Genomic DNA, 21102 nt, shown 5'->3' with positions numbered 1-21102 from the left:
CCAAATGCAAACAAATGCCATTGCCCTTTTTCCAAACGACCAGTGAGAGTAACATTAAAATTCATCCCCTTCAGATAGAGTTTCAAAGTGGGAGTCATCATAAATACTCACATTCATATTAATAAAATGTCTAACATACAAAAAGAGTCAAAAGTAATCTCCAACAAATAATTCATTTCCGTATTATAATAGATGGAGATAATCTACCACAAAGTTCTGCTTGAAGTTGCCAATGCCACCTCTATAAAATTCTACCGAGTGAGAAAATCGAGGACTCCAAAGTGTAAACAAAGAGTGACAGCCAATGAATCCACATTGTTAAACAATTACACAACATTAGGCTAGGGTGTATGGAAATAAAGGAGTACTATAGTGAGTTTAAGAGGTCAAAGAAATTTTTTAGCAATCAGGAGGATTCCCCAAAGAAAATAAATAAATGCCTTAAGGACTCTAAGGCAGAAACCTTTAGATTTGAAAAAGAAGTGAGTTTAGCAGTATATGTTTGAGAGTTTGAAAAGGATAACTTGTAAACATTAATTAACTAGGGTAACGCAAGACCATGTAATAAAATTCAAGGGGCCAATAAGCCAAGCTCCCTTTCATGGTAAACTAATGTAGTCCTTTCAATGGTAGTCTACTTTTTAAACCCATTATAAAGTCATACACTGACTACTCTTCTATCTAATAATGTACTTTAATCCATAAGACTTGTAGTCCAGTGGTTAAGTTAGTAAAATAGAAAACAAAAGGCTATGCTAGCACATCTTAGTTAAAGAAGTAAATGGTAGTGGCATTATAATTAGTGCATGCCTCGCAAAGAATATGATTCCTGCAAGTGTATTATGGTCAAAATCATTCCTAAGGAAACCCAAAAGATCAATATTGGTCCAATAATTGTAAACTTATGCTAGGAACGAGTGAAAGAGTAGTGCAGCAATTCTTGTGCACCTTATGGACATCGTTCCATTGCTAATGCTTTCACAGCCAAGGAAATCCAACTGCGTACAATAGTAGAAAAAAATGTGTGAACATAAGTCCAAATGCGTAAGTCCATGTTGTTTGCACACACGATCTGACCTCCACCTAGCAAAGTAGTCCCATCTCTAGTTCATAATCGACTTCTAGGGGCTGTAGAAGCTCTTGCACTTCTCTAGCAGCTCTGCTTCTTTCCACGTCCCATTGGGAGCCCTCATGGAATGACTATTCTATTTGCATGAGTAGAGCTATCAAAGCTATAGCTCAGAGAATCGAGAGAGCTTGCAAGAGGCAAGCACAACAATTTAGCAGCATCGATCTTATAAAGCTACATGTGAAAATATAGCACTGATATAAAGCTTCAGTAGTGCCTTGGCTGCTACTGCATGTAACCCAACTCCTAATGGATATCCATGTGAAATTGCAAGAAAAAGCACGTTTCTTTTATAACTCCACAATGCAAACGAGATGGCTGCTTGTCTACTCAGGAGAAATAAACATTCTGGAAAGATAATCTTGCACACATAAACATAGAGTGAAATGTTCTTAGGCCATCTTGCAACCTTGTGGGATCTGCCATGCAGTTTCCAAATGAAGACTCGAAGCATAGTACTAAATAGTATCAGATAAGAGAGTCTTTGGCTTGGGTGGATATGCACTCAAAGCCCATTTCGTCCCACAACACTTGACTACATGATCTCAAGAAGTCCTGGGCACTCACACACAAACAAACTCTCTCTCTCTCTCTCTCTCTCTCTCTCTCTCTCACATTTCTCTCTTCGCGCGCATGCACACACACACACACACTTCTCTCTCTCTCTCTCTCTCTCTCTCTCTCTCTCTCTCTCTCTCTCTCTCTCTCTCTCTTTCTCCCGGGTTTCTTATTTTTTTTTCTCAATTTCTCAGTAATTTTGAATTCCCCCCCCCTAATTTTTTATTTCAAAATAAAATTTCTACTCTCTTTCTTTTAGAAATTTCATATATTTTTCGTATATTTTTTCTATGTTCTAATTGTATGGGTTGTTTCCAATTTTTCACTTCTTTCGTCTTTATCTCTTAATTTTCCTTTCTTAAGTTTTTCTTATTTTAGCCTAATTCTTTTTTCCCATTTTCTTTTCTAAAGTCCTCTACTTTCTATTAATACCTCTCCTTTTTCAAAATTATTTTTCCTTTAGTTTCTTCCTTTTATTTCCTATTTCTCCCTAAGTATTTCCTAATTTTTTCTAAATTTCTTTCCTAAATTATTCCCCTATTCATTTCCTACTTCTCCATAATTTTGTCTAAAGCTTGCTAAAGCCTATTAGATTGGTTTATTCTACCTATATTAGAGTGGTTAAATCTAAAACTTATTAATTGGTTAAAACTAAAGCCTATTAGAATGGTTAAATCTAAAGCCTATAAGAGTGGCAAAATCTACCTTTACTATTGACCCTCCTCCCACTTTCTACTTGCCCGTAGCCCATTATTCTATACCCATCATAGTTTGTTACACTGACACGCATGTTCAAAGCATCTAGCTAACCCACCTCCCGAGCCTTCGTACTCCCCGACTATTTACTTTGCTAGCCTATTTAAGAAGACCCCATGGCTACATTGCTATAGTAAACCTCCACGGGTCCTTCAGCCCGCTATTGCTCCTGCCCACTATCAGGTCTGCCCATGCTCTATTAGAGCTCCTTCGCTCTCTACCCATCGTGCCTTGCTAATCTACTACTGCGCCGAACTACTTCGCCTCGACTTCTTCGCTTGGATCTCCTTCCACATACTTTCACGGAGACTTCAACGTCCTTTCCTAGCTTTACAGTTTACACTTACTTTGACCATAGACTCGGCGGCTGGATTCCCGATGTAATGACTACCTAGTACCTACTACCCACATGACTCGCTATCACTCATAGGTCCCTCCGAACTCTCTTTGCTTCATGACCTTCGTTAAAAATCTCCCCTTTTTGTTTTTTCCTCCCCTTTCTTTTAACTTCTAATTATTTTCGGCCTTTCTCGCCTCATTTTTAATTGGTTTAGGCTTCTTAGCCCCTTTAATCATTTAAGCCCCTCTCCCCTTACTAATAAAATTAGTACTTTATGCTTTATAACCCTTTAAAAAAAAAGAAAAACTTTCCTTTTTCACTACGTTCTTAACATTAAATTTATTACAAATCCCCCCCGGAACTAAATTATTTTCCATGCCAGAGCTTATGTTAATCGCCCCCCCTCCTATGATCATCAACTATTGAATATAGAGCCCCAAATTCAATTTGGGGGTCCCTAATCACTCTCTTTCCCATCGTCCCCCCCTTTTTAAGTCCTATCTCCCCCCCTTTTTACCTCGCCAATACTCCCCCTTCTCCGTTGTTAAGAAATCCCCTTTTCCTTTTTCTCATGCTATTTTTGCCACCCCCACCCCCTCATTTTCTATTTTAATATTTCCTTATAGATCTCTTCACTCTAGTTTCCCCACCAGCCCCCGTTTTTTGCTTCAAATTCTCCCTCGTTTTTTCTATAATCATAACTTCTAGTACCCCCCTAGTTCCAATTTTGTCTTTTCTTTTCCTCCTCACTCCTATTTTGTATGCTAATTCCCTTGATATATCCCCATTTTATTAATTTTGTCTTCCCTTTTGCAAAGCAAAATTTCCCACCTTCCATATTCTCATGGTTTGTAACCAAAGATTTTTTTAACATTTTAAACACCTAAACACTCTTCCTAATTCCACACTTGAGAAACCCATGCTGGTTAAGTCTTTGGCTAAGTTTCTAGCTTATTTGCGACCCTAATAACAAGGGAGGAGGGTTATGACACCCGTCTTCCCAACTAAAATTAAAATGGTTCTTACCACGTTTTTTTGTTGGATGGTGGCAGGTATGTAGATTCTCCTCTTTAGTAAATGAGATGCTTGTCAAGACTACACCAACGTTACTATGTTTTACACTTTTGTACCAGCCTTTTATCCACCCTGAGCTTCGTGTGCCGTGTTGTTAAAAGGTTTTTTATTTAAAACACACACACACACACACACACACACACACACATGCCCTTCGGGACCCTTCTAGTCATTGGGATTTATCATCACTTTAATGATAATGATAACCATTATTGAGAATGCAACACCTATATAGATGATGGATGGTGCAGTCACTGGTACCAACCTCTCCCCTTGTATTAATTGAATGTGTTAATAATTTGGCACCCTTTTAGACACTAATGGCAATTGCTTAAAAACTCCCCAAGGGATACGGTATATATTTTTATTAACGTTTGCCACCATAAAAATGTGAGTTCAGGGGACCATCATGGCTATTTGGTTATTGGAAGAATGGGAGCACCAAATCGATGATTAATGCCCCTATGTCATGACGTGAGGATCAAAGGAGAAAGGGATGCCATGAAGTGGAGTAAAATTTCTAACATTATGGTTTAGCCATGTTTATTTGGCCATATATCTTGGGGGATTAATATTGATTGGGAATCCATGACTTATATATTGATGCAACGGCTTTCACACCCCTAACCACGGTAAGGGGAACCATAATGGGTTGGATTTAATTGGTTTATGTTTTATTTAAGAAACTGAAACACGCACACACACACACACACACACACACACACACACGCACGCACACACACACACACACGCACGCATGCACGCACACGCACACACACACAAGTACCTCCTTGGGATCTTGTGAAGGGTCTATCCCAAATAGTATCCCACCTTGGTACTAGGGGGCATTTATTGTCTGGGTGTAGTATGGGATTCCAATAAGATTGTGTAAGGGATATCACTAAATATACCATGAAAAGAGGTTTGGGCAGATAGGGACATAGTTGGTAGTTGATTGTGTAAGGGATATCACTAAATATACCATGAAAAAAGGTTTGAGTAGATAGGGACATAGTTGTGGATCATTATACAACTAAATCGCCCACTTGATGCAAATTCTATTCATAATATCCAAATTATGTTTTTTATGCATTGAAGAATGGAGAAAGCCAGGGAGGGGGAGAGGGGGGGGGGGAACAGGAAAGAAAGTAGGAAGGAGTAGAATGTGTGTGTGTGTGTGTGTGTGGGGGGGGGGGGTGATCTTAGAGCCCGGACTACCTGATGGATTCGACACTTCTGTATACATACTAAGATAGACTCCAAGGAAACTCCAAGGACGAACTCAAACAAATTTTGTAAGACTGCTAGGATGTATGCAAACAAAGACCCTACCAAAATGGCCCTTATTTCTAAAATATTGGAGGATGCACGGAAGGAAATAGAAACAGGTGGAAAAGAGAATAGAACTAGACCATTTTGTTATTGAAAAGAAAAATGCAAGGAAAATTAGGGAAGTCATAATATCCCATTCTTTTGGTGAGTGGACCCAGAGCTTCGAGCCTGGACTACTTACTGACAGATTCAACACTTATTGGATACATATTTTATGTATACCCCTTAGATGAAAAATCTATTATTCACCCTTATTTGAGCATCGTGTGTCGTGTTTTTAAAAGGTTTTATTTTTTAAACACACACACACCCAAACCTTGTTAACCTTTGGTTGGGTTAACCACGTGTCATGTTGCTAATCCTTGGTTGGGTTGGCCACATGGCACATGCCACGTGCCATGTTGCTCGTTAAAATCTTATCAAGTTGTGTAGGAATGAGGTCCTTGTATGACTCTGCTTTAGGAAAGACTTATCCCTTCCACGGTCTACTTTTTGTCTAAATTATCATAGCTACGCAATCGTGGTGCCTAGTGTGTGATTGTCTCTAAATAGTTATGGAAATTCCACGATGTGTCACAACTTGAAGATCACAAAAGAAATATCCACTTGGAAACAATTATGATATAATCCCTTTTTGCAAACATTTACAAAGAGGCTTCCTCTTTGGACCTTTTTGGTGTGGAACAGGACACCACCTGGCTGCTCCCATCAAGTGATGTCCCCTTGGGTGAGGGTGGGTTCACACACACACACATTTTTTACACTCGAACACACATTCATGCTGGTATTGACATTTACATTACCCCCACTTTCCCCACCCCCCCCCCCCCACACACACACATATTCTACCCCTTTCTACTTTTTTTCTTATTCCCCCCCCGCTGCCCCTCCCCCCCCCCTCCCTAGCTGTCTCCATTCTTCCTTAATTATGATATTTTCTATTCTCTTATTCTTTAAAATTTCCTTATTAAATTTCCCCCCTTTTGTTTTTTTTGAACTATTTGTTACCTTTTGCTATTATCTCTATATTCTTTTCTTATTTTTTCATAATTTCTCCTTTTACCTTTGTCTTGAAATCCCCCTTTATTGTTTCCTTATTTTTTGTCTTCTTTAATATATATATATGCTATATATTATTTTTCCCTAATAAGTAGGCTATATATTTTTCTCCCCTTTTTTTTAATTCTCTAAAAACTAAACTAAATGTCCCTAACTAAACTAAAACTCACTACTGCGAATACCTGAAACCCCTTTCCTCGACTCTCTATCCTGACCCCCTTCCCCGACTTAACACTCCCTAGCCTGTATAAGCTCCCCTAAGGTAATGCCTAGCCTCACCATGCCTCCCTATTATCTGTGCACTACCTCTATGGTCTGCCTGCCTCTCTCTTATGCAATACCTCCTATGGACTGCACTTGGTTCCCTACTAGTCTCTTGGCTGGTTTGCTGCCAGTCTTCCGTTGTGGCTCAGTAAGCAGGACAACCTACCTCTACAAGAACTTGGTAACACGTTACTTTGCTTCCATTGTTCTTTCTCCTAGTTGATGCACAAACTCTCCGTGTGCTCCATCTTTGACTTACAAGAGTCTGCTGCCCTTCGAGCTTCCTATGATTGCGCTAGTCTCAGCTTTGCTAGTTTCTTCTTTGCTCTTAGGCTACAGAGAGTGCTTCTTGACTGAAACCGTTTGCTTTGCTTTGATCGGCTAATCGTGTGCCTCTGACCATGATAAACACTATTTGCCTTGCTGCGATCTGGTAATCACATACCTTTGAGCCTCTTAACCAACTCATTTTTTCAAGGGCGTTGCTCTTGTTAAGTGGCTGCATGCCACCAGTCTCATTTTTAGCATCCCTGGGGGTTCTTATAATTTGACACTAGTGCTCCCACTTAAGCTTTATGCCCTTCTTACATATTTTGCAAAATAACTAGTCTTCAAAACTTTGTCTTTTGGTGTCATTGTATTCATCATAGAATAATTGTTTAAGCTTTGACATATAGTCATTTATTTGGCTTGCAGTGTCATTGTAGCTTGTCATGACATATATGGTCTAATCTTCAACACTTGGTCCTTTATTCAACTTTAGGTGTTGTACTTTAAATTCTTAATTGTAATTATCTAGGTTTTAATACTTAGTCCCTTATTTGGCTTTTGATGAAATGGTTGCATATGTCATTTACTTTAAAATAATATGATTATGATGTATGAGCTGTGATTTTTATATTTCAATCATAAAGTAATTGCAATAAGATATAATAACACATGATGCTTTGGATTGGCTATGAAAACTTCCTCATTATTGTAAGTAAGAAGATCTGGTAGAGTAAGAGAAGGAAGTAGAATTTGTAAAAGGGAGAGGAAGGAAAGGGGAAAAATAAAGAGAGGAGTGAAAGATGGTGAATTCAGATTCAAATGCATGCAAATAGTTTCATGTGAACAAAACCAGAAAGAGATAACTAGAGAATTCTTAAGAATATGGAAACCTTTATTCATTCATACACAATGAAAGAACTCGACTCAAAAGACCTAAACACCTCTACACATCCCTATGGGGCTTGTTGTGGAGGTTTACGAGAGTATATAGCTATCTTCAAAGCCTCCTTTGGCTTCATTGTCTTACTAGTGTCTATTCTTTTCAGTGGCTTCCTCTCGCGCTTCCAAGGCTGACTGCTAACCCAGCCTCAGTTACAAGATCCTTCTACTTGCTCTTGATCTTGTCTCTTTTTAGTGGAGCGGGAGTCCTAGCATTCCTTTGTCATATTGGGGAAGTTTCTCACTTTTCCTTGTCTAGACTAGTTGCCACATTAGGTGAATCCTTCATCCTCATTCATCATCTTCTATGAGTGGCTATTTTAGCTAAAGGAGCAAGCTTGATTGGTCACTTCATCCTACAGTTGTTGCGTGTGTTGATAGGCTTGAGTTTTCAAAGGGCTTGAGAAAAGCTAGTAAACTAGTAGTGCTTCAATTATTGGTCTCCTGGCATTTAGGTAGTAGTTCATAATAAGCTTCCTCCTCTTCTACAACATCAGTTAGAGTCCTAAAAATCCATCAGTTAGTGTTGTAGTGTTTGGTCATAAAGAGATCCTCCTCTATGGTCTCCCTCTCATCAGACCAGTTCCTCTTCATTGATCAAGATTTTGAGGTTTCTCAACTCTTTCAACTCAGTGTTACATGAGTCGTGGTCATTTTATGGAAGGATGGGCCTTCTTTGGCCTTCATACATTGAGTTGTTTCATGTTTGGCTATCGGTTGGAGTATCTTGGACCTTTGAGTTTCTTCTCTTCTATGCTTGCACTACTGTTGCAACAACTAGCCTTTCTCTATGTTCATTTCGGTTGAGTGACTGAAGTTGATGTGGGTCCCTAGTATCTCGTGTGATCCTCATTGTTTTCGTCAAAACTTCTTCTCTCATGCTAACATTCTATTAAAGTGAGTTCCTCTCTTATTTTCTTTATTCTATCATGCTTTACCCAAGACTCTTATCTTAGTTGGTGTGGTGGTGGGTTAGTATGTAGGTCTATTGCATTGTAATATGATCTTGGTCATATTGCTCTATTTTCTAAGACATGAAAAGTTATCTTGGATTTTTGCTTGCTCATTTCTATTATTGTGCTTAGGCAGGCAGTTGTTGGTGCACTTTAGAGACTTAGTTGTTATTTTAAGATGAGGAGAATCTATTGGTTCTACCTCTAGGATTCCAACGCATCAAGGTCAATTGAGGCGGTGCTTGTCTACATTGTTGGTGGTGTCCCTAGACTTTTATAGAGTTGGAGTCGGTGGTGGCAGGAGGCTGACGTGCATTATTTGTTGTAGCTCTCATTATTTGTTTTGATTAGTATTTCTTATCCTTTATCCTTCTGATTTTTTCTAAGATGTACTAGACTTTATTTACATAACTTTATATATATACATACATACATACATACATATATATATATATATATATATATATATATATACATACATACATACATACATATATATATATATACATATATATAATTATATATATATATATAGAGAGAGAGATCTATTTTGGGGTACATATCATGATGTTTTTCAGATGCCATCCATGCAACAGAGAATGGTCATAATGATGTTTATCTGGTTGGACATGCCACTTGTATACTACGGCATAAGCTTCAATGTAGCAAATCTAGGCATATATCTTTTGGTGTGATGTTTTAGGGATGTTTTATGTAGTGTCATATTTTAAAATAATATGTCAACGTTGTGTGACATGTCCTTTTAATATTATATAACTATTTGGTATCGACGTAGTGTCTTATTTGGTCTTTCAGCACAATACATTGAGCACTTGATTTGCCATGTAATATTTGATTTGTTTTTTGGGCCATGCATTTGTATGGTGCTTATCTCTCTTTGTACTAGGTCATACCAGTCAGGTGTAGGTGCAATTAGATAAGTAGGTCTACATTTTGACACTTGGTGTAATACTCAACTTTCAATATCATTATAAGAACTAAATCCTCTTGTTGTGAAACTAGATCAACACTTTATCATACCATTTGGTTGCATGTTTTGTTCATCAATCTTAGAATGGTAATAGGATTCAATGCTTGGTTGTTTATTCAGCTTGTGGTGTTGTTTTCTTAGGTACATATTTTGTGAAAGACCTAGTCTTTGACACTTGGTCATTCATTTGGCTTTTGGTGTCATTGTACTCATCATAGAATAATTGTATAGACTTTGACATGTGGTAATTATTTGGCTTGCAGTGCATATAATAGTCTAATCTTCAACAATTGGTTGTTTATTAGACTTTAAGTGTTGCACTTTAAATTTTTAATTGTTATTATTTAGGTTTTAGCCCTTCTTTGGTTGGCAAGTGGCACAAGGCTCATAGATATTGGTGAGCATTTTGGGCTTGGCAAGTCCACTGTAAGCAAGTTGGTTCACAAGTTTGTAGATGCCTTGCTTGAACATCATGCACACTTCATCTCTTGGCCACAAGACTCCACATGACTTGAAAGGGTGAAAAGGGGCTTCTTCCATCAACAAGGCCTCCCAAATTGTTGTGGAGCCATGGACATAACTCATGTCAACATGGACTTGCCAAAGAATGAGAGTAACATTGATTGGTTTGACTGCAACAAAAGCTACTCCATGAGTGTGCAATGCATTGTTGATATGGATCTTAGATTCATGGATGTCTTTGTAGGCTAGCCGGGATTAGCCAATGATGCAAGGATTTTGAACAATTCCTCTTTCATGCATTGCGTGGATGTAGGTATCTACTTGAATGGGGACTCCTTCAGTGATGGAAACTTCTCCATAAGAGAATACATAGTGGTAGATGGTGGCTACATGCTAAGGGATTGGTGCATGATTCCCTATCCACTTCCAAGCACCGACTTGTAGAGGCAATTCAACTTCTATCTCTCCTCTACTCGCATTGTAGTGGAGAGGGCATTTGGGAGATTAAAGCAAGTTTGGAGATATTTGCATGGCAAGTTCTTATGCCCAGATCCACATAGGCTTTCCAATATTGTCATGGCTTGTTGCATTCTTCACAATATCTTGCTTGACTTGGACATTGATGAGGACACCCACCATCCTTCAAACATTTTACGCAACTTTCCATCCTTCAAATTAGAATAATTCCTTAGGTTGTATGAGTAGATACATTGTATAGCATATATAGTTTATAAGGCAACAAACATTGATGAAATTTCTAAACATACTGGAGCTCTAGAGCTTCATTTTCCTCTAAGCTCTACTATAGAGGCTTGATTTGACGTTAGATTATGCATTCTTAACAACCAAGAATCACTATAGGAGTCTAAATGTAATACCAAATCGAATTTATTGATGGGATATATAGCACGCATAAATTTTAGAATTTGAATCATGCTCTTAAACCCCACATTATCTAAATTTCAGAATATAGATCAAATTTTGAATAGAATCACTAAAATCAGAATTTAGATTATGCCATCTTAACAACCAAGAATCACTATATGGGAGTCGAAATGTAATACTAAACCAAATTTGTTGATGGGATATATATCACACAAAAATTTTAGAAAATTTTTAGAATATAGATTATGATGTTTTCAACTCTTAACTTTAAGAACCAAGGATCATACCACAACACTATTTTCAACTCCTTTTTCAGCAAATATAAGAGTCCAAATATAATACAAAACTGATTTCATTATGTATAGTCTAAAACTCAAAACTATAGACAACCCAAGGCTTTGCTAGGTGTAGAAAGAGTGCCATATACAGCCTAATGCATTGCTATATGCAGAGAGACTTTGATAGAACCAAAACATCCTATTTTTACTAACATGTTTATGCAACAAGCGTGCCAAAAAACACAAAATGGACTTCAGTGGCATTCCCCATCACAGAATAGCAGTAGCTCTTGCATTCAAAGAGAGGTTAGTTTAGAGGAGAAAGACTCCGCAGAGGAGAAAGACTCTATAGCAGATGCTATCTTAAAGAGAGCCAAGTTCCCTTGTCGTTCGTTCTCAAGCCTCTCTTTGTTGATTCGGCGGTTTTCTTTAAACTCCTCCCAAGTTATTTCCACAAGGTCCTCCTGACACCTCATGCGCTTGACTTCCATCTTCTCAAAATAGCCTATCAAGTTTACTTGGTCGTCTTGAAACTCTTTCAAGGCTTCTCCCAACCGCTTGCGACGCTTCTGTCCACTTGTTTGTTCCTTCATGCTTGAGGCTTCAACCTGATCCAATCCATCTACTGCTGCCTCACTAGAAGCTTTAGTTTACTGCTTCTGCAAAACTAGGATTATGGCATTGGAAATTAGAGCCAGAAACAATTTCTGCGTTCATAAAAAAAGAAACAAGATTTGCCTTCATCTAATCTAAAGGTACCTTTAATCTAATCTAAAGGTACCTTTCACACCACTAGAGGTATCAACCAACAGATCCCCAGGCTCGCACGGCTCAAGATTTGCCAAACTTGAGCTCGATTGCTTTGTAGAGGCGCTCTTCAAAACGTGGTGGAAGCTTCTTTTTGCTGCGAGTTCGCTGATCCATTGCCCAGTAGCTAGAGAAGTCCGAAGGAGTATTTCGACCATAGTCATGAATAGCCTTCCAATCCTTGAACACTCGATTCCAGCAATCCATACATTGTTTCCAGGTTCGAATCACACCTTCCTTCTTGCATTTCTCAGACACAATGGTCCATTTGGGGACCTTTTTAAGGGTCTTGTCCTTATCAGGAAGGGCAGCATTCTCTTCCTCGAATGCAAGTTTAGCAGAAATAAGAACCTCATTTTCAGATGCATCCCAGTAAACTACTTGCGACCGCCCCCCCCCCCCCCCTTCAATACCATCGTCAGGTCCACCTTCCAAAGAGGCCCTTTATTTTCAGCTTCAGGATTAGCTTGTGCAGGCTTTTTCCCACCCTTTTTTTTTGGAGCGCAAGGACCAGGACCCCCTTGTTTCTTAGTGGAGCAGTGATCACTATCACCTTTGGTTGAACCCTGCACATGCAACCAAATTCGTTAGGAAGCTGAGCTACAGGAGGGTTCGCAGGGTTCGCACACATGTAGCAAAAACAGGGGAGAAGCGAAAAACACCTACCATTACGACGTATACTAATCTAACTCCCTGTGTGCACAGAAGGACCTTCTACTAAGCAAGACGAGAGACAAAACTAAGCAAGATGAGAGATAGCGCGGCATCATTTGTGTTAGAAACGCGGAGTCCATAGCTTTGCAATCCCTCACAAAGGATAGTGTAGGTTGAAGGAATAAGGGTGGATCTCGGACAGCAAAGTGAGTCCACAAAACAAGACACTAACGAGGGAGGGAGTTGCTCGTAGAGCTTGCCTTGGAAGCAGGAACATGTCTTCGCATGGTAATAGAAGCATTTCAATTCGTCAGAGCAGCCAAAGGTGAGCGTCTTGCAGGTGTGGGTTGACGTTCAGGGCATAGAGGAGACGAAAACTGAGTGCTGAGAACAACCTCGTCAAGCTGTGGAGATCGTGGGGGGGAGAGGCATTGGAACTGGGTGCTAAAAACGACCTCCTCCCCGTTTTCTTCTTGACTCCAGGACTCATTGAGATCGAAAACCCACACCATACTCAGAAAGAACACACAGACAGAGCTCACGAAATGCAGGCTTTTCCCACTAGACATCGGACTACGAGTGGATCAAGGAAAATCTTGGAAAGATAGTAGAGTTCAATAGTGCATTGCCCGAAGTTCAAGCTCGAGTCTCCAAATGACCCAAACATTCAGTGAGGAGCAAGGAGGAGGCCGGTTGAGGGACATATAGTTTGAAGGGATGGAAAAGAACTTGGCACGCACAAGCGAGGCTTTCAGGTGAGTCCATTATAGTGCCCTCGTCTGCTGTTGTCATTCATGGGAGACACATAATTTGATGAACGTCACCTGAATATACCTACTTCAAAGTTTGCTATGCTATGAACATGGATGACATTCAAATACTCGTTGGCTTGAAAGTTTCAGGTCCTCAATCAGGATTCACGACCTATATCCAAAAAAGTTCCATTGCAGTCGAGAGGCGATGATCGACCTACCTTCAACCCTTTGTGTGCACTTAGGGATGACAATAGACAAGGTCATGATGGTTTCTGGCTAGATCCATGCATACTTCTACTGAGGTTGGTATGCAACAAGACAAAAGGAGGAAAGCGAGGTTCCTCTTGAGTCTAGCGGCTCTCGCTATTTGTGAGATTCTCTCTACACAGTTCTGGAACCTTGGCAATACTATGATTGCTTCACCAGATCTATTGCCTCTACTTCTATCAAACTGGCTAGGGGTCGAGAATAGTCTTCTCAACCACTTTGTTTGCTTTGGGCTAGTTTTGGGTTATCTCATTCTTGGAGCGTATGTTGGATTTTTGGCTGCAGCTATGTGCTAGGGATCTCTAGCATCCAGGGATACATCACTATGCTAGAAATCTCTAGCTCAATAGGGGAGCATGTAAAATGCAAATATTGTTTACAATAGCCAGTATTGGTCCCCTATTGTGTGATTGTTTTTGGGGGTGTGTTTGTTGTGTGATTGTTTGTGGGTGTTTGTGTTTGTTGGTGTGTATTTGTTTGTTTGTTTTCATGTGAGGCATCTTTGTTTGTATTTGGGTGTATGCGGTGTCTAGCTGCGGGAGTTTTTAGCTTTGGCTCTTGAGTTGACACTCTTAGACAAGCCATGCAATAGACCAACTATATTTGGTAGCATCTTTGGAGACGAATACTATTGATTTGATGCTCTATCCTTTCCTTACTTTGTACACCTATGTTCATGTGGCTATTCAAATTGAACATGAGCTTCTACAGCTCCATGCTTGGCAACTAATACAACATCTTGCATAGGTGTGATTTACTCAACCTTGCAAATAGCAACCATGCATGGCTAGAAAGGTTCGGTATGCTCCTACTATTTGGCATCTTTTGACTAGACATTCATGACCTCGTGCTTCTCTCCAATAGGTTGACACTCTATGAAATATAGATAAATCAGAATGTGATGAGATGATCATTCTTAAGCAATGCTCATGCCTTGTGGTTTCAGGTGTTACACCCTTAACCTCTAGGAGCTCTTCCTTGAGTGACATAAAGCATTAAAGATTTTGTTAGTGTACTCTAGCTCATGGTCAATGGGACACTATGGTATATACTGTTGTCAAAAATTTGGGCCGACTCCGTTTGGCACTGGTCTACATAAGGTAGAAATTTGCCTCTACGTGACTCCACAAAATCACAAGTGCATGGATCGATTTGCCAGCCCAAATTATAGGGCAGTGCAACGTTTGCCCGATTTATAGGTGCAAATGGATTGTAATGTGGTAGAGTTGATTGTATCATGGCACTTGGACTCTATTAGCCCCATGTTTGAACGATGAATTTTTGGGGGAATGATTGGTAGGAATATATATATATATATTTACCCTAACTCTTGGATGCCTTTGGAAGAATTTATCACAGCTGCCTTTCTAAGAGGAAAATGGATATAGATATCATGACCTTTTTGAAAACCCTTGAGTCAAAAAATAGAGTTATAAGGACCTTGCCTAATTTGTCATGACAACTATATATATGAGGGTACAACTTGCTTAAACTTGAATAATTCAAACAATGGAAGGGGCACCTTAATAGTAGAAGGAATTTTTTAAAAAGAAAGTGAGTACCCTTAACCTTATTATTTTGGATTTTCCCTAGACTCCCCTTGCGAATTCCATTGCTTAGATTAGTCACTAGATAGAGAGATTAGCATTTGGGAACTCCCCCTTGGGGTAATATAATGTCTTAAGGGCAAATGAATTAGATGGCAATTATGAAAAACAATTCTTGAATCCCCTTGTTACTTTTCCATTAATATGTGTTTAACTTTGCCTGACCATGTAAGCCAACCCTTTATATTTTTAAAAAAACATAAGGATGCCAAGGTTTGGCATAGGCACATCTAGAGTTTATATCATATATTATATATATATATATTAATGAGGTGGATTAAGGAATGATGTGATTTAGTACACTTTGTGACTACATATAAGATTATGACTTGGCACGACGTTAGAAATAAACATGAGGCCGTGCCTTGGCTTGATATGGATAATTGTCCAGGGAGATTCATTATTTGGACTCCCACCTGGGCAATGGGGTGACAAAAAAGATAGTAAGATAGAATTATTTATTTTGAAACTTTTCTTTAAATTTGAGCAAGGAAATTGTAGCAGACACGAAGAGAGGGAGTAAAGTCTTTGATAGTTATTATTATTTGAGGATTTCTTTAGCTAAGTAAGACATATTCTACCCATTAATCTATATGTAGGTTTATATGCATCATTTTTTGGGTTTTTGTTTGTAGGCCTAACATGATTCATCATCATGATGGGTTAAGAATTGATTAAAGGACAACAGGGCATTTAATTAGTCTATATGATCCCTTTGGAATTTACCCTGATATTTTTAAAGCATTTCATTAACCGTCTACATGACAACCTCTGATTATTTTCAAATATAAGAATGCCAAGATTCGATTAACTTTCATTTGGTTGTGATGGTGCCAGGTGAGTCGACATACCTCTCCATTGGATTAGCATTAAAGAATTGTTGGCATGATTTGATGGACATTAAATATGATGTTCGCAAGTTTGAGGAGTACTTTGTGGTGGATTATCTCCATCTATTGCAATATGGGAACAAATTACTTCTTAGAGATTACTTTTGACTCTTTTTGTCTTTTAGACATTGTATTAATTATGAACGTGGATACTTATGATGACTCCCACTTTGATACTTTGTCTGAAACTCTCACTTGTTGTTTGAAAAGGCCAACGGCATATGTTTGCATTTGGGTTACTCTAACATTAACAATTGGTCCACTAGAGTGTAGTAGGCTAGATTTTTTGGTAGGAAACACACACACTAGTATACCCATTATAAGATAACAAAAATATTATGACTAATGAGTATGCTTTATTTGTTTAAGTTTCAGGCTTGATTATGGCACGAGGACCTCAGGACAATCTCCTTTCCTTGGTTGCTAGGCTGGGACCTCAGGACCAGCTCCTTTCCTTGGTTGCTAGGCCGTCATGCTTGAACCGGCATCAAGTTTTTGGATGGAAACATTGCACATGGGATGAAAAGTTTAGGAGAGGATCCCTTTTAAGACATTTGATATTTGAGAAAAGTCTCCAACTACCAAGGAGAATCTATTTCTATGCTCGAAGTTTTAAATCTATTATTAAGCATGTTCTTTTATTACTTTGTACTGATAACCTCCAAAAATTGATCGGGGCACTTGCACTTTATATATTCTACAGATGTACCAGACCCACTGGTCTGAGGACTCTTCCATAATTATGGAATCTTGGCTACCCCCCATCGACTAGTGGATGAGGGTTGATACTTCTACTAATTCTTCATTTACTGATCAAGAACCACTACCGAAGATAATGAGCATGATGATGAATCATAGGTAATCACTATGATACTTGATTGGATTTTATCTAGGGCAGTAGTCCGATCCAATCCATTGCGATGGGTAGACTGTTGGCCTCACTTGGATTGTGTGTCGGACCAATGGGAATGCTGTCAGTTGGAAACACATGCGCACACACACACATATGCCCTTTGGGACCCTTGTAGTCATTGGGATTTATCATCATTTTAATGATAATGATAACCATTATTGAGAGAGCAACACCTTAAAAACTCCCCAAGGGAGATACAATATATATTTTTATTAACATTTGCCACCATAAAAATGTAAGTTCGGGGGACCATCATGGCTACTTTGTCATTGGAAGAATGGGAGCACCTAATCGATGATTGATGCCCCTATGTCATAATGTGAGGATCAAAGGAGAAAGGGATGCCATGAAGTGGAGTAAAATTTCTAACATTATGGTTTAGCCATGTTTATTTGGCCGTATATCTTGGGGTTCCCTGGGATTAATATTGATTGGGAATCCATGACTTATATATTGATGCAACGGATTTCACACCCCTAACCACGGTAAGGGGAACCATAATGGGTTGGATTTAATTGGTTTATGTTTTATTCAAGAAACTAAAACACACACACAAGTACCTCCTTGGGATCTTGTGAAGGGTCTATCCACAATAGTATCCCGCCTTGGTACTAGGGGGCATTTATTGTCCGAGTGTAGTAAGGGACTCCAATAAGATTGTGTAAGGGATATCACTAAATATACCATGAAAAAAGGTTTGGGTAGAATGGGACATAGTTGGTAGTTGATTGTGTAAGGGATATCACTAATATACCATGAAAAAAGGTTTTGGTAGATAGGGACATAGTTGTGGATCATTGTACAACTAAATCGGCCACTTGATGCAAATTCTATTCATAATATCCAAATTAGGTTTTTTATGCATTATGTTTTTAGGAGTGGAGAATTTATCAAGAGAAAAGGAAAAAAGATGGAAAAATATATGACCAAATCCTTTTAGGACCACATGAGTATTCAAGAAATGGACATTTATATTATGACAAAGGATATGAGTTTGAAATTTCCTAACGTGCCAATATGAAGAATTAACTGAACAGGAAGGTAAACCTTCCCTTTCCCTCCAAGTTTGGGGACTTAGTCTTACGGTACATTTTTGGATTCTTTTCCTCACTTCGAGGGACCCTTTGGACTTGAGCGGGAACAAGGGTTCCCTTAGCATTGATGCTGAGATGTAAAGACCGGGCTTCTTCTGGAACGTATGGAGTAGGCTTTTCCCACTGGACATTGGAGTATGTGTGGATCAAGGAAATTCTTGCAAAGATTATGGAGCTCATTAGTACATTGCTTGAAGTTCGAGCCCGAATCTCCAAATGATGCAAATATTAATTGAGCAGCAAGGAGGAGCATCTCTTCTCTTATCTCTTATCCCTTATATTCCTTATAGGGTGGCAATCGTGCAATGGCGAGGGTCACGGAGCGCCAAGTGGATGCGGGTGCGGAGGAGGGCATGGGAGCGAGATAGACACGTAGGACAAACACGCGGGACTGATTGACAGCAGACAGTATACTGATGGTAAGGCGGCCCTAAATAGGTAGATAGACACGTGGCGCAACACGTTGACGCGTCGCGGGCCAGATGCAGGAGAGAGAGAGAGAGAGGGAGAGAGAGAGAGTTAGGAGAGGGGGGGGGGGAGAGAGAGAGAGAGAGAGAGAGAGAGAGAGAGAGAGAGAGAGAGAGAGTAGGAGAGGCACAGAGAGAGAGAGAGAGAGAGAGAGAGAGAGTTAGCAGAGGAAGAGAAAGAGAGAGAGAGAGAGAGAGAGAGAGAGAGAGAGACAGAGAGAGGGAGAGAGAGAGCAACAAGGAGAGTTAGGAGAGGAAGAGAGAGAGAGAGAGAGAGAGAGAGAGAGAGACATAGAGAGACAAAGATAGAGACAGAGAGAGGGAGAGAAAGAGAGCAACATGGAGAGTTAGGAGAGAAAGAGAGAGAGAGAGAGCGGGGGGGCAAGCGAGCGAGACACGAGCGAGAATGAGAGGGGGGAGAGAGAGAGAGAGAGAGAGAGAGAGGGAGAGAGAGAGAGAGAGGGAGTAGAGAGAGAGAGAGAGAGAGTGGAGGGGAGAGAGCAAGAGATAAGAGATTAGAGAGAGAGAGAGAGAGAAAGAAAGAAAGAAAGAAAGAAAGAAAGATTAACATCCACGGAAGACCTCGCGGGCCTATGGGACTGAGTGATATAGCATCATAAAAAAAAGAAACTCATACATGCCACCAAGGGTTGATGGAAAAGGGCGCGCTAGGGCCCTTTGTTAAAAACTAATCTAAATAGAACTCCTAGCTCGGACTCAGAACTCAAGCTCAAATTCTCTAACTGAGCTGAAGCTCAAGATGGGGCTTGGTATCAAGATCTGGCGCCTGGTATCAGAGCGTCCCCCGTGAAGATGTCGCGGATCTGTATTTGTCGAGTAGTTTCGCGTGGCAGTGATGGATGTGATCGTCTCGATCTGAGGACCCGACAAGCTATATCTACTATGATCCCACGCCTCTGGTGGTCCCCTCTGAGAGGGGCAGCAATGGGTCATATCTCAATGGTGCACGGTCTGGCAGCTATGCACATCGTGTGTGGTCGTCGGTAGCTGAGCCATGCTATCCTCGTATTAGCTATCTCCTTCTCGATCCCATTGTGTCCTAAGGTTGACTCAAATGTATAAAAATCCGTGACCTGCCTCTAGGTAGGGTCTGCCCCTACAACCTATGACCCATCTGGTGTCTACCGTGCTTGAAGCTGCCTCAGTAAGGTCTCCCACAGAGAGAGAGAGAGAGAGAGAGAGAGAGAGAGAGAGAGAGCTGAAGAGAATTTAAAGGAGAGGAAGTGTGTGTGTGTGAGAGAGAGAGAGAGAGAGAGAGAGAGAGAGAAGAGCGAGAGAGGGATTGGGGAGAGAGAGAGAGAGAGAGAGAGAGAGAGGAGAGAGAGAGAGCAAAGAGGAGTGAGAACGAGAGAGAGAGAGAGAGAGAGAGAGAGAGAGAGGGGGGGGGGGGGGGAGGAGGGAGGGAGAGGAGGGGGAGAGTGTGAGAGATAAGAGGTAGAGAGACAAAGATAAGAAAGAGAGAGAGAGAGAGAGATGACGGGGAGAGAGGGAGAGGGGAGAGGGAAAGAGGAGGGAGAGAGAGAGAGGGAGAGAGGGAGAGAGAGGAGCGAGAAGAGAGGGGGAGAGAGAGAGAGAAAGAGAGAGAGGGAGAAGGAGTAGAGACAGAGAGAGAGGGGGTCTTGAAAATTCTTTAAATCTAGGTCTTCGTATACCACATAGAGACCCAAGGGAGCGGGTCTCTAGGTCTTCGTAAACGAGTTTGAAGGTATGGAGGAGCACTTGGCATACATGAGCGAGGCTCTCAGGTGAATCAATAATAGCGCCCTTGCCCGCTGTTGCCATTCTTTTTTCCTGACGTTTACTCGAATAAAACTTCATGGGAGACACGTATATCGACGAACGTCGCTTGAATATACCCAGAGTAACTTTGAAGTTCGCTATGCTGTGAGCGTGGGAAACATTTAGGTACTCACTAGTCTGAGAGTTTTAGGTCCCGAATCATGCCTCGCGAGAAAAGGCGGAGGCGACGCTCGACCCGCCTTCCACCGCCCTTCACGACCTGTTTCCATGCACCATCGAACGTGCCATTCTGAATCCCCACAGCGCCACCGGTGGCCGTGGGGTTGCCACCGACCTCAGAGGTTCACGCGCCATTTTTGAAAATTGGCGATTCGCTGTCTTTCCCTGTGCCTGCAACTAGTCTAGACGCTTTCCCTCCACCGCAACGCTGTTTCTGTCTCCTCCTTCACTTCCTACGTCTCTCCACCTCTAGAAGCCTTCCCCTCCGCCATCGCTCTCCCAGACATCACCATTCCACTCCCCTCCATTGCCAGAGCTCTCTACCAGCGGCAGTCCACTCCACTCCGTCGCCATCGCTCTCAATCAGCGGCAGGTCAC

The sequence above is a fragment of the Dipteris shenzhenensis genome, chromosome 25, assembly GCF_047967505.1.
Source record: "Dipteris shenzhenensis isolate YYH24624 ecotype China chromosome 25, Dip_SZ_1.0, whole genome shotgun sequence".
NCBI lineage: Eukaryota > Viridiplantae > Streptophyta > Polypodiopsida > Gleicheniales > Dipteridaceae > Dipteris > Dipteris shenzhenensis.
The sequence above is the reverse complement of the archived record's forward strand: the minus strand, read 5'-3'. Positions refer to the sequence as shown.